At 31.3% G+C, this 15,277-nt stretch overlaps 1 protein-coding gene across 1 annotated transcript in view; it reads left to right on the top strand.

The window, feature by feature from the left end:
- The first annotated feature begins 1,947 nt into the window (after positions 1-1,947).
- Positions 1,948-15,277, top strand: part of rsh (radish) — a 285,298-nt gene continuing 271,968 nt past the window's right edge. Inside the window, exon 1 of the mRNA XM_070109883.1 lies at positions 1,948-2,405. The gene's annotated coding sequence lies outside the window, so the exon portion shown is untranslated. The remainder of the gene's footprint in view (positions 2,406-15,277) is intronic.

Here is a 15,277-nt window from a genome sequence, read left to right as displayed (position 1 = left end):
AGTTTTGAAGGCGAAAGTTGTATTTTAAATATTTGAGAAATTTAGCAACAACCATGAAGAGTTCAAAAACTAACGCGAAAGTGTTAAGCAACCATTTATTTGAACATTTTTAAATAATTAGACAAGAAATGCAAAAATATTTAAAATAAAAATTAAAACAAACTTTTTCTAAATTGAAAAATAAACTAAACTATTTGAAAATTTTGAATTTCTTTAACAGACTTTAATATAAAACATTTAAAAACATTGGAATTTCGTTACAAAAAAAAAATAATTAAACGAGTATTAACATGACAATCTGAGCACAGAAAATTTTATAATGAAGCTAAATGCTTAAAGTGTTTTAAAAATAATTTTAAAAACATGCTGCGAATTCGAAAATTGAAAAATAATATATTAAAAAAGTTCTGTTATATTGAATGACTACCAAAAACACTAAAAGAAATTTACAAACATATAAAAAAAAATTCGACTATAATGTGCAGCTACTATAAATACATTAAAAACACAAAAAAAAATTTAAAAACATCATCAGATCATGGATCAGAATTTTGAAAAACAATATTTTTTTTATTAAAACCTGCAACACTTCAAAATTAAAGATATTTTTGGAAAGCGATTGAGTACTGCAAAATCATTTGTGTTACTTCAAAAATAAATAAAGAATGAATTAAACTTGTGAATTAAATTTAAAAACTCGAAAGCTGCAATTGTGAAAAAACGCGCCAATAAAACCAAATAAATTTAAAATTAAGTGGAAAATAACATTTTTAATAACATAATTTGAAGACAAAAAATTAATATTAAGAAACTACTACAAATAAAAGCAGAAAATAGTTTTAAAAATAAAAGAAAAAACATTGATTTTGTTGAAACTTTATACAAAAATCTAAAAGACTATATAATAAAGATTCAAATTTGGCTGAGTGTTGCTCGCTTCTGCTCCCGTTCACTTGAAAAATGGTATGCAGATATTTATAAAATGATGTAATAACGGTACAAATCTAAGAACTTTAGTATTCACTGGAAAATTTACTAATACAACTATTTTGCGAAACATTTTCGAAGTTACAAATTATAAATAAAATAATATTGTAAAGCAAATTTCGAAATAATAAAAATTATAAAGCAGCAGAAATAACAAAAATAAAATTAAATATATATATGTTAAAAAAAAATTCCAAAAAAGAAATAAACATTTTAAATAATAAAAATTGTCAATACTATTTGATAGAGTAAAAAACATTTCAATTAATAACTGATATACAAATAAATAAAAAAATTGTCAATACTGGGCGAAAGAGTAAATACTATTTAAATTTGCAACTGACGCTATAAAAAAAAATGTATATGTATAAAAAACTACTCATTTCAAAGGTTTCTAACACAAAAATAAAATTCATATTTAAAAAAAAAAATATTAAAAATAAACAAAAATACTTAAAAAACTAGATATCTCTGGTTAATTTTTGCATATAAAGTAAAATATAATAAATCATAAACATAAAAGACTCATACTGAAAAATTTCGAATAAAATTGGAAAAAAGACAATACAAAAACAAATAGTTAAATGTCGCTAAAAATTATACAAAAATTAAGTAGAAATTAGAAATGAAAAAGTATACACTAAATACCTACATCATAAGAAATTTGCACATAAATGAATATTGGTTTTATAACAACCTAAAATTGAATAAAAAGTTATTAAAATGAAAATAACTGTCGAAACCAACAAACGATTTAAACACAGCTATAAAATACGCAAAAGAACAATTATTTTTACAGAAAGAAGAAAAACGCATACAAAATATATGTAAAACCTCTAACCGAAGTACAAAAAAAAAATATATATAAAAACATAAAAAAATTAAAAAAAAAAATTAAAAAACAATTTTTAAAAACAATTATGTTCAAAAAATTTTAAAAATTAAATACAAACAGTAAATCAAATAAAAAAAAAAAAAAAATTTAAGAAAAGTTATCTAAGATATGAACCTTCTAAAAAAATTAATAAAATATTGAAGTTAATTATTTTCTGGATGACAACAAAGTAGTTATTGCAGGAGAACGCCATTTCAAAAGTCAAAATAATGTCACAAACCGAAATTAGTTAAATAAAAGTCCATTTAGTCCATTAAAGGCGATCTTCAAACCAAAATACTATTGCATGAAGAGTAAATAATTTAAAACATGTTTATTTTCGGTCGAAAAAAGTAAATTACTTATTAAAAATAACCTACAAAAATTGAACTGAGAATAATTCAAATATTGCTGAACATAATACGGAAAAACAAAAATTAAATTAACTCCATTAACCGTCAGACCTGTTATTTGGTGCATCAGAAGTGCAGCAAAAACTTAAGCATACCTTTAGGCGCAGCAAAAGTTAATACAACAACAAAATGTAAGTAATTTTTGAACGATTTTTATTATTCTATGCTATATATTTTATACATATTTATAAGTAATTTAACAGCTGTTAGTATTACCATTATAAGCAAAAAATAATTTAAATACTGAATAATATAAAAAAAATTAATCGAAACAACTCAAAATCGTCTTGAGTTATTTTTGGTTAGTAAGAGAGATATCAGACTTGCCAAATTAAAGGTTAGCAATATTATGTTTAGTATAAAATATATCTGTACATATATCATATTAGATTATTAGAATTCTATGACTTAATTAATTATATGGCATATAAACCGCTGCATAAAAGGTGCGCAGGAAATGCCTGAATACCTAAAATCCTAACCAAAACTATGATGATAAGTAAGAAAATTTATATTTAACTAAAGAGCAAAATAATTTTTTCAGTAATAGTAAAATTGTTATTAAACTATTCATAAAGAAATATAAAATATTAAAATTTATTTTTTTATAAATTGAATGTTGTTTAATTTTAATATTTATTTAACTAAAGCGCAAAGTAGTTTTTACATTAAATAAAAAGAATAAATATTTATATTTAGAAAATAGTTTCTATAAAATTTAATATTTTAATTAAATTAAAATAAAATTATTATTTTTTTATTAAACTATTCATTATCTATATTAAATCAAGAAATAGAAAATATTAAAATTTATTTTTTTATAAATTTAATGTTGTTTGTTTATTGCTCTATACCAATATCGCTTTTCAACTTCACTTAGTTGAATTGAAGTTGAAATAATTCAACTTCAGATCAATCCAACTCTTTATTCATATTACGAACTACAACTGTTTTCAGTTGAGGTTTGAAAAGCGTGACACCACAAAAAAGTTGATGTTTGACAAAACTTTAACCTAAACTTTTTTGACGGGTTGAGTTGATATCGATAATATCGAATTTCAGAACTTTAACCAAAAGGCAGTTGGGTTCAAAACCGTAATAGTGGCCTTAACTGTGAGCTATAAATATGTGAAAATTCTGATATGTATATGGCATAAAGATTTTTAATTCTTAAAAAAAATCCACACGAATAAAAAATAAAATATTTTTAGAAAAAAACACAAATTATGCAGCTATATTAAAAATTAGTAAAATACTTTGAAAATCTGAAAGAGTTTTGAAATCTGCAATCTTTTTATATTAACCTGAAAATTTCAGGTTTCTTAGTTTTCAAACATATATTTTTACTGAATTTTCTCGAAAAAAATTTTTTGAATTGTTGCCATAGTTAACAAAAAAGTACTGTACTGTAAATTTTATATATTTTTTTGCACTTTAAATTAAAGTAGTACAATAAATTTTCGAATTTGAAAATTAAACAGTTTTTATGATAAATCACAGAAGAAAAGGCAGGAGGGAAATTAGAAAATATGCAGTGGCGGATCAAAATCGGAGAACGATAGTTGGTATAGTTAGTAAAAGATTGACGAAAATAATTTTTAATAAGCTTGCCTGAAATTCGCAATATGGCAGCATAAGATATGCTGCTCCATGAGGAACATTTTTTCTGTAGAACCACTCGTCAAATGAAAAAGCTTTCCATGAAAGCATTTGATTCCGATCGTTCAGTTTGTATGACAGCTATATGCTATAGTAAACCGATCAAACCAGTTTCTGCGGAGGTTGTACCGATGGTATGCATAATAATCTCTGTAAAATTTCATAAAAATATCCTGTCAAAGAAAAAGTTTTCACATAAGGACTTGAGTTTGATCCGTAAGTTTCTATGGCAGCTATATGCTTTAGCTATCCGATCTAAAATATTTAAATTGTTGGAAATCATGATAACAAAAAATTTTGTATACGCTTGATGCTAAGTGCATATATGCTTAGGCGAATCCTTGCGCATATCCTGCCAAAAATCCTTCAGCACCCCAACACAAGCTCATATTAAGCAGATTTGTAGCAGAACGGCTGTTTGGCAGCTCTTTGTTCGGACAACAGGAATAAATAACTGATTAAGCGGCAAACAACTGCAAGCACATAGCTTAGTTCCTGTACATACAGATACACTTTGGTGTAAACGGACACCCGTAAATTATCTCCATTCACCAATTATGCGGTTTAGATAGTGTAATAAAGAGCATGCAAGTTGCACGTTTAGTGCCCTAAGAGCAGTCCAAACAGCTAAATGAGCAAATTTCTATGCATATATGCGCTTACGGATGACTGTAGGTGTATATGTATAAATACATATGTATGTATTTGTGTGTGTTTGCGAGGTACCACCAATCGGTAGTGCGAATTTGTGCGTATGACCAAGTATTTGCATTTACATTGGCACTAGCACTAGCAGTTATGGATACACACACACACATATACCTAAATAATCACACGCACACACACATATATATAGGTATATATATACATATACATATAAACGGATATCACTTTTGAACCGTGCACCACTCGTCAACGTACAATTGTGGCTCATCAATGGTACTGCGGCACGTCGCATGGAAATGTGTTGCTAACATTACACCCGCTGGATCGATTAATGTTGGTGGGTGGGAGAGCGCGGGCGGAAGTAAGCGGTAGACAAAACAAATTGTTAGCTGATGGTGTGTTGATACAAAATATTGATGAGAGAATTATTTAAATGACTAAATGATGAGTGAAATTATGTTAATGAGAGAGGAAAATGGGGAAGTGGGGTTTTCTTGACGAAGCCGTGGTGGGAGCGACACTTCAATTTTTTACATTGATAATGGAAGCGCTGAAGGCTATATGGGAGTGGGTTGCTAGAGGGCATTGCGTTGCTTCGGTTTAAGGAAATTTATATATACCCAGCTGATGGCTTTCACCATAATATCCATATTAGCTTTGACTCCTTTGTAGGTATCTCCGAGCATATTGTGTGTCTTGAGAGACTCCACACCAGCTCTGGCGTTAGCGACTTCAAATGTATATCGGCAAAACGCTACTATCTACAAGTATTTCAGTTCAGAGACAGCTGAAGCTTGCTGAAACTGTTCAGTTTAGAAGGAATCAGCTTTGTCTCATATGAGGCTCAGAGTTATAGTTCAATTTCAGAGTTTAATTTGAAATATTACTAGTTTCTGAAAACAGCGCAGAATAAGTATTAAGGTTTCTTGGGTTCGCTAGCTTAACAACTCTCATTCCAGTTCACAAGTAAGAGCTACAGCTTACAAAATTGCCATAAAAGTTGCTGAAAAATCTATTAAGTTTTCACCATTGAACACTACAGAGATCATAGAGCTAGAGTTTTCCCACTTCACTCTATGTAACACCATCTTTAAAATAATATATTAGAACTCCAGTTTTCGACACTTCAGCTTCAAGAGCTACTTTTCTTTGCGATAATGTTTTAAGATCTCTCTTTTACCATCGCTTCTTTTTCTTATTGATTTTCAAGTCACCTCTGCTGTAGCGCTCAACATTTTCAAAATAATTCTTCTTACCAGTACTTTCAGCTTTCGACTCTTGGGATTCAAAAACATTTTTCTTCTCGATAGTGCTTACAGATCTCTAATCAAGAAATTTCCGTCTTTTCGTATCTGTTTCGTCTAATTTAGAGATCACATTTTCTATAATATCTTAGGCTCTTTTCACTCCACTTTTTTCACTCCTAATGCAACAACATTTCTCTCAACCTTTAAAAAAAGTAGACTCAACAGTATACAAGTACTTCGAGTTCTTTAGTCATTAGCTACAGAAAAATCCGTTTTGGAAATCGTTTCGCTAGAGATCTCATAACTGGTATTGTTATGGTTATTTATCTGAACCCAAAATACTTAAAACTAGTTAAAACTAGTTCTGAGCCCATTATATTTACTATTCCTCTTCGGTGACTCCATTTCTTCATTGGATTTTTATGCTTTCTTGCTATCTATCATTCATTATATTCAACCCCTGGAAATGTGTTGAAAAATGTCGTGGTTTTGTGCAAAATTCGCCGCTATTTGATACTTGAAAGTTCTCAAATCAAACCCAACCAAAAGCTCATCCTTGAAGGACCTTATTTGATACCTTTCCAACCACAAGTTCGCTAAATTAAGAAATCCATACATTGTCATAGTCGTATTTATGATTTAAGTAGCTGTCCATTACACCAAGAGTCTCCCAAACACATATCAAGCTCATTAAAACACTTTTCAAAATACAAACAAAACTCCGCCTAAAAGTATGTCAGATAGATAGTGCAAAGTAAACAAAGAGTAAAGTAAGCAGACCTAGCAGGAGCATTAAAACTCACGCTACACTGGAGACAAGCAAGTGCATTAAATGCGGATAGTTTGTAAGTAACGTGACGAAGCTCTACATAAAACAAATCACTACCACAAGTGTGTGCGCACGAAACACGGACGTGTCGTACTCTAGGGGGAGGTGGGCGTTAAGCAAAAAACAAATGAAGCACTAGTTGCGTCGAGCACCAGCACGCATGCACAAATTCAACGCTGAGGAAGGAGCAGTAGCAAAAAAACAAAAAAAAGTGACATGCGCCTAAAAGCATGCATGGGAATTTCACACATTCAATCGTTCAATCGTCAAATTGCGATGCGTGCTCTGCTGCTCGGGGACTAAGTGTCTACTAATTTGTACGCAATGACTATCATCTATAGTTTTGCTGTTGTTGCTACAACAAAACGCAGCGCTGTAATATAAAGCAACAAAAAAGGCACGAATTGAAGCAAAGCGGCAAATAAATCCCATCACGTCGCTATGAGTTGGCTGGTAATTTTCATTTACCGATACAGCGCTCTTCACTATAAACACACACACACACACACTTCTTTTGAAGTTGGCAATCAATTTGTTTGTGCGCGCCAGAAAGTAGATGAAGTGTGCGTCTAGCTAAACAATTGATGCCTCAAACAACATTTGTATGCATTGGTTTCTGGGCACAAGCAGCCCTAAATTTGTCGCAAAATTGTGGCCTAAATTGTGTTGTGTTGATTGCAACGATTGGTTTGTTAATACGCCTGTCGTTAGGCAACATTTTCGCATGCAAATGCTGTTGCCGTTGCTGTTTGCCTATTTGTGTGTGTGACTGGTCTCTCAGCGCTGTTGGGTTTTAATGCTGCTACACGGTTTAGACAAATACAAATGCTGGCGATCTTGGATTGTGTGCAATTGGTAATTTAATGCCTAGAAGTCGGCAGTGAATTTTAAGTGCACAATTTCGTTGTATTACTTGTTGAATATTTGCTAGCAAATTACTATAAAATTGTTATTAATAGCATGAGAATTGCTACACAAGTGCGAAAGCTGCCTAAAGACGAAAAGTAAGACAATGTGCGCCTAAAAGCAGATAAAATTTTTAATTACATAAAGCAATTATGATATTAAATTCACAGAGTTCTTAATGTCGAATGCGACATTAGCCAATATTATTAGAGAGTCTAATTTTTGGGCACATTTTAGACTTTGCGCCTAACAATATGCAACTGAAACATTTCATTTAAAGATATTGCTGTTAAAAATTTCTAAAACTTCTTTTTCTTTAATAGAGTTGAAGTTAAGTCAAGCATTAGTAACATAGTAATGTTCCGAAATATATGGTAGAAGGTAGACTTTACCATAGAAAAGTGCCTAAATGTAGGCTACTTTTAAAATTACACATAAAAGAGATATGAGCAGGAAATTTTTTTATTGAATGTTTTTCTTAATATTGGAATGTAAGTACAATGTGCCACCGTAAGTACCCCAAATTGTGCATTGTTCTTTTGAAACTCCTCGAAATGTAGGCAAATAATTTTTATTAAGCCTGATACCAAACATGAGTGTAAAATAGTTTTACTGATTAATTTTATGACTTTGGAATGCAAATACAATGTGCCACCGCGAATGTCTTAATTGGTTGATTGTTCTACAGAAAGTCTCCTAAATGTAGGCAAATATTTGTTAAAAAAAACTGACTCCATATCTGAGGTCGAAATGTTTTTGTTAAATAATTTTTATGATATTGGAATGTAAAAACGTTGCTCCACCACGAAACACCTAAATGTAGGCTAACTTTATTTTTGTTTTTGTAAAACTACCCTATACGGTAAGTTTAGCCGAAAAGCGTTTATCGAAGTCTGTTTTTAATAGCAGAACTTTTCAGTGTTTGTTGAGATTTCCAGCGCTCAAAATTATGCTATATAAAATATTTATTTTTAAGTATTATTTTTTAAAATTTTTAAAATTTTTTTCTTATTTTTAAAATATTTAAATTTTTATATTTTTTACATATATTTAATTTATTAATACTTGTATTTTTAATTTCAATAATTTGTAATTTTATATCATTTACTTAGATCATTATTTTATGGTTAAAGGTCTTTATTTTAATTTAAATATTAATTTAGTTATTTTAAAATACTTCAAAAATTTAAATCAGATAAAAACGTGTACATGTTTCAATGCTCAAAAGCGCAATTTCAATATTTGCTTGATTTATTATCTACATAAATATGTGCTGCTCAACTGCGAGCAATTAAGTCTGCATTCAAAATATGTTTTATTGGAAAGAAAAAAAACCATTAATATGTATTTATAGCATCAAATTCAATTAGGTAACAATTATTAAATATATGTATGTATATATAAATATTGAAAAACAAAATTATAAAGCCATTTAAAGGCTTTATCGAAAATTATTAATATAAGCAGTGAAAAAATTTATGAAAATAAAATTATAATCAATATTAATGCGGATAAATTTACATAAAATCATATTTTAAAATTAATGCAAGGATATAAAAAAATTAATACAATTAAATATTCAACGGTATATACACGCAAATTAATGAAATTAATATTAAAAGCACTACCACGCTAGCAACAACAAAAACAACCTCAATTAAAACGCCAACATTTGCGCACACAACAGAAATTTATTTACTCCGCTCGATTGCATTTGTTTATTTCAATTCAATATTTACTTACTTGCATTAAGCCATATGAAATTGATAAAAGGCAAAAAGCAAAAACAAAAACCAAAAACAACAACAACAAGAAAAAACGTTAACTACGGTTGCAACGTAGCTATAATACCCTTCAGAAATAAACATTTCCGCGACAAGAACTTTATTCTGATCCTTTGATTTGTATGGCAGCTATACGCTATAGTGGCTCGATCCGAACAATTTCTTTGGAGATTGTATAGTTGCTTTAAAAAATAATATGTGTTAAATTTCGTGTAGATATCATGTCAAACAAAAAATTTACCATACAAGAACCTACTTTTTAGTGTTCAGTTTGTATGACAGCTATATGCTATAGTGCTTCGATTTAAAAAAATTGTTTCGAATTTTTCACCGTTGCCATTGAATATAAGCTGCACCAAATATGGTGGAGTTATCTAATCAAATAAAAAGGTTTACCTAACATAACATACCTTGTACAGGGTATAACAACGAAAAAGTAAAAGAATAGTGAATACAACAGACGCGCAATGAATAAAGCGGCGGCTTGAGAACAAAGAGTACAGCTAGGCTTGGCGGCGCAGCGCGGTTGTTGAACGTCACACAGTTACAATAAATAAAAACAAACTAAATAGCAATACGAAAATTGCATTGAATGACAGTTAGTCTGTTTTAAAATATTTACAACTGCCATTTTTCTTAATTTACACGAACTGTCAACGGCGATAAGAGCTTGGTGAAATGTTTGACAGGCAGATAAACGAGCAGTCAAAGGCTTAAATGATAAACGAGAGAACTTTATGCTGAATGAAATATGACATATTAACGAAATAAAGAAAAACTGTAGCATAGCCAAAGGCGACAGTGGCTTTTGCAGTTACTTTTGAAGCAGTTACAAAGGTTATCGAAATTTCGGCTGTTTAAATTTTTGGTTTTATTGGAGGGGTTGTTCTACTACTACTTGTTAATTTCTTAGTTGTATTATATTTGTCATCAGAGTTATAGCAGGAACATGCTGTTTGCTACTAATTACGATTTTTAAGCCACCATGAAGTGTAAATTTAAAAAAAAAAACGACTTTTTCGAGAAGCAGCTAACGAAAATTTGAAAATTTAATATAAAAGTAAATATAGTAAAATTATTTATTTAGTTTTTTTTTAGATTTCGGATTTAATATAATTTTTAGCAAAAAACCTTTCGCACCGTCAGATATTTTTTTTTGTGTAGGTGCTATAAGAGATTGGGTACAGGATCTCGTAAATCTACAATTTTTCAAAATGCATCGCCGCTTATCAAAGTAGACTAAATTCTGTAATTGCATATTATTTGTATTTGTTTGTTAAACGAAATGTCTCGAAAAAAATTCAAAAGTAAACGCCTTTTTGCTGGCTTGCAATATTCTTTAGCTTAATCAAAATATAAAAATTAAGAAATTATATCAAAACTCTAGTCTAATTGCAGGCGCGTGTCGCAATAATTATTGCTTTCCGCTGGGAAATTGTTACTGCTTGCAAAATTTTCTACCAATTATCAAATTTCATAAAATGTTTAGCATACGTCAAGGGGCTTAGTGTAATATTTAGCTATTCTATTGACAGAAATTCATGCCTTCCTAGCAGCAACTTGTCTTGAGCTTGTTGATGATCAAGTATTAACAAAATTAATCAACCTAATAATTGTTGCATAATTTTGGGCGGTGTTCGCTTTAAGCTTACAAATACTAAAACAACAATGCTGCTTTCAACAGTTATTAAATATCATTGCCACTATTTGGGACCCATATACACGCAAACACGTGTCATAATTAGCAAGTGTATACTTTCAGGCATTGCAAGCGCTTACAAATAATTGATTTTATACAGTAATTAATGAACAAATAAATGCATGTAACCAGAGCACTCAAAATTATTACTAATAATGTTCAGTGTGCTATTGTTGTTGTGCAAAATACTAATAACGTACGAAATATAATTGCAGCAAGCTGGCATACATTTAGGCGCAGCGCTTTGTTATGTAATGTTGAGTGCTGCTGCAGCAGAACTAATTAGTATATATATTGTAATAAATTAAGGAAATTTACAAATAATAGCAGGCATGCACAAAACCATACACACAAACAGACAAAACAACAAAGCGTACAACAACAAAACTGCAAAGTAATTGGACGTCTGTGTATGCGTATGCGGCTAAGCTGTTAGTTAGCAGCAGGAATTGACCTAAATTCAAACATGCACACACACGCTCAACTATTTGTTAGATTATATACACTGACATGTCAGCCAACTGTTGCATACTTTAAGGCTGAATATCCATAACCTTCATTTTGAGGTGCGCTTTGGTCGGCGTGGTGTGCGCTTGCTGCACGCCACATATTGTCGCACATCGATGACACTAATATGATAGCTTAATTTAATTAAGTGACCAAACAAAATTAATGCATACAGTAAGGCGCACCATATATATATTTCACATATACTAAGCCAGCCAGTAGCAGTCGTAGCAGCAGTGCTGCACAAATATTATTAGCTACTAGTGTATGTTAGAGCCCGCATATGTTGAGTATGTGTCGAAGTGACGTGTCAACAGTTCACACAGGCTATCCGGTGGCCTACCAACAGGCATACATGCTAGGATTACAGAAAAGTTGTATATATATATTTATGCCAGATTTGAAGCCTGTGGAATTTATTGCTCTTGGTGCTCGCATGTATTTATAAAGCAAATAAAGTGGTGCATACATACAGGTGCTAGTGCAATCTTGATTGCTCAACTCACACAATCAGTTTGCTTATGTAGAGAGCAGTAAATGCATGGTCTTTGCTAAAGTGGAGTTGCTGGTAGTGCGGCTGGTCAACACCTGACTAATTTTACTAATTGAGTGTGAGCAAATAATATTAATTTACGTTGCTGCCGTAGTATAATAATAAGCCAATAAGTTCCACAGTGAATGTACTATATAGCTTGCTATTAGACCTTTCAATGCAATTTAAAACAAAAATTTCGGCTTGCTACACAAAATATATTTTTAAATAAATAACTAAAATTTTTTTAGCATACTTTGGGGCTTGCAGCAAACTACAAATAATTACGAATTCGAAGAACAGGAAATTTTAACTGATAACATATATTTTCTATGGACGACCTCATATTTTTATAGCAAAATTAATCAAAAAGGCAATAAAGGTACATTGTATTGTATACTTTTTGGTGCTGTGTATCGCAAAGTATAACTATAATAGAACATCTGTTAATTGCAGATTTTAAAAGTACTTTTGCTTCAATATGTCAACACATACCACCTCTCATTTAGAATAAATGCTTACAATTGAAAATGATTGCCTACTTTTGTGAGCAGACTCATAAAAAAATTATTTTAATTTTTATATCCAATAATCCAAGTAACTCAATAATAATGATGCTAGCCATAACAAAGTGGAATTATTTGTTAGACTTTTATTTAACACAGCGAATAATTGTGCAACATATTTTAGGCGCTGTGACTTTATTTTTACACTTTTTCTTCTGTAGTTTCTGGGTAAAACATTTCATTGGTATCAAATAAAGATAATTTAGAAGAAGAAGAAGAAGAAGAAAATCTCGGCAGCAAATCCGAATTAATAACTATAACATGTCTGTTACTTAAGATGATATAGCATATTTTTAGGCATTTTCTTTGCTTCGAGCTTTTTAATTAGAAAATTTATTATTCTACTAACATTTTCAAGTTTACCATATAAAATTTCGTTTTGCAAATTTAATTTCCTTTTGCTTAGCTACAGTAACCAAAATTGAAGCAACATACGTACATAACTGTTTTAGAAAATATTCCTTGTAAATTTATGTTCAGTATTCAGAGTTGCTTGTAAATGCTTCGTCTGCGTTTTAATTTTCAAGCACTACAAAAATTCATAAAATAGTTCGATAACTGTTAAGAAAATATTGCATGCTTTCAGGCGCAAACGCAAAATTTTCCACATAAATTGCAATAACTGGACTGCTTTCGAAAATAAATTGGTATCAAATGGCTTGCTTGCTGGTATATAGTAGACTCAGATTATAGATTCGTAACTTTTAATTGAACTGTAGCATATTTTGAGGCTGCTGGGCATACATTTGCCTTCTTTTGACTGAGGAAAGAGTTTACTTCCTATCTCTTGTGTATACAAATTTAAAGCACGCATTGAGACAAAGGGAAAATGAAAGAGGGAAACGTTATTTTATTGCTCTAAAATCATTTAATGTAAAGTGTTGCCTAACCAAAGGCGCCACAATTTTTTTTCATTGACTTCGTCACATATTTTAGGCAAATTCATTTTCTTGTTTCCGACTATGTATATTATTTGCAGTCAGTGCAATAAAACCTATAAATATATGGTATAATTTTAGGCGCTGAACAATAATTATCGCCCGCACTCAATTCAATTAGCCATAAATTGGCACGAAACAGAGGAAATCCAATTTGTGGGTGGAATATGCAACAAAGTGGTAATTACATGTGATGATATGTGTAGGTTGAAGGAGTTAAGGGCCGTGGGCCGAAGATAGCGGCGTGGACGAACGGAAAAAATATTTTGTGGAATCACTTCGTTGATTACTCTTCAAATGTTTTGACTTCAAAACTCTCCTAAGTGTTTTTAGATCTGTTGCACTTTATTTTGCAATAAATAACTTTAATTTCGCCTAAAGGTATGCTATGCGAAAAGGTTTCAGCTATTGACAAAGTCTATTTGCAATGTATATGCGTTTAAATTTTGTAAAATTTCTGTATTAAACATCCGCTATATTGTTGTTGCTGTTGTGTTAGTAACTGTTGTGTGCCTTTTAAGCGCGCCACTTACTAATTTGCCTGGAAATCGCTTGTTTCAGCACTAAATTTTGCAGAGTACCCCCATAAATCTATTTCTATGAGCTGTTGCAGAGCTTAAACCCATTTTGATTGGAAATAAAACTTGTTTGAAAATCGATTTAAACAACACGCCTAACAGCATGCCAGCATACGACAGCGCACAGAAGGCCACACAGAAATCAACATGCTTTGATTGAAGCCATTGCTTCAATGGAAAAAGTTAACCCAAACCCATCGTTTGACAACAGCGGCCACCGCTGATAACTCTGCTTGGGGTAAGCGTCCCTCTAGGTGCCTGTCGGTAGACAACTTCCTGTCCAACATCCGCCACCTTTAAGCCATAAATTGAACTACCGACGACACGACAGTTGCTGACTCACACCGAGGCGACGGTGGCACTTAACGATCGCCCGACTGTCACTGCAGTGCTTTATTGGTGGAGCGTGTTGCTTGCTTGCCATGCTGTCGGTCATTGCTCGCACATGTAGCTGGTTATATTTATTGTTATTTGCCTTGCTGCTTGTATGCTCATCGATCCTATGTAAACATTTACAAGATGACGGCACATAGTTGCACGCAAACATACTTGGGAACGTAAGCTACTTTTGTAGACAAATACCGTTAAGCTGGCTATAGCACACATGCTAAGCTGTGCATTATGTATATATATATACTATGTATGTGCATATATAAGTGTGTTTTTGTGTATACTTCAGCAAAATATCGCTCTGTATATGAGCTTGTATTGATAAACATTGCGTAGCTACTGTCAGTCGTTGCTTTGTGTTTTCACATTGCCTACTTTTTGGTGCCGGTATCGGCATCGCCCAGCCAAATGAAATAGTGTGCTTTTATCTTACCATGTCGGGATGGCTTGGTAAACATGCTTACAGTAGTGTCTACTTGTGTTCTTTGTTCCATATAAACTCGACTTTTTATTTTGTGTATATGCGCCCACATGTAGACTATAGGTGCACTCTACGACTACTATTTAATACACTTTCAGTTAATGAATAAACTCTACCGACATAGATTTGCTCTGCAAGAATAATATTATAAAAAAAAAATGGATTTAATGAATAAGAGTGTCAGTTTGGAACTGGTTCAGTAGAGTAAATAACAATTACGG

This window comes from Bactrocera oleae, chromosome 5 (genome assembly GCF_042242935.1).
Source record: "Bactrocera oleae isolate idBacOlea1 chromosome 5, idBacOlea1, whole genome shotgun sequence".
NCBI classification, from domain to species: domain Eukaryota; kingdom Metazoa; phylum Arthropoda; class Insecta; order Diptera; family Tephritidae; genus Bactrocera; species Bactrocera oleae.
The sequence above is the reverse complement of the archived record's forward strand: the minus strand, read 5'-3'. Positions and strand labels throughout refer to the sequence as shown.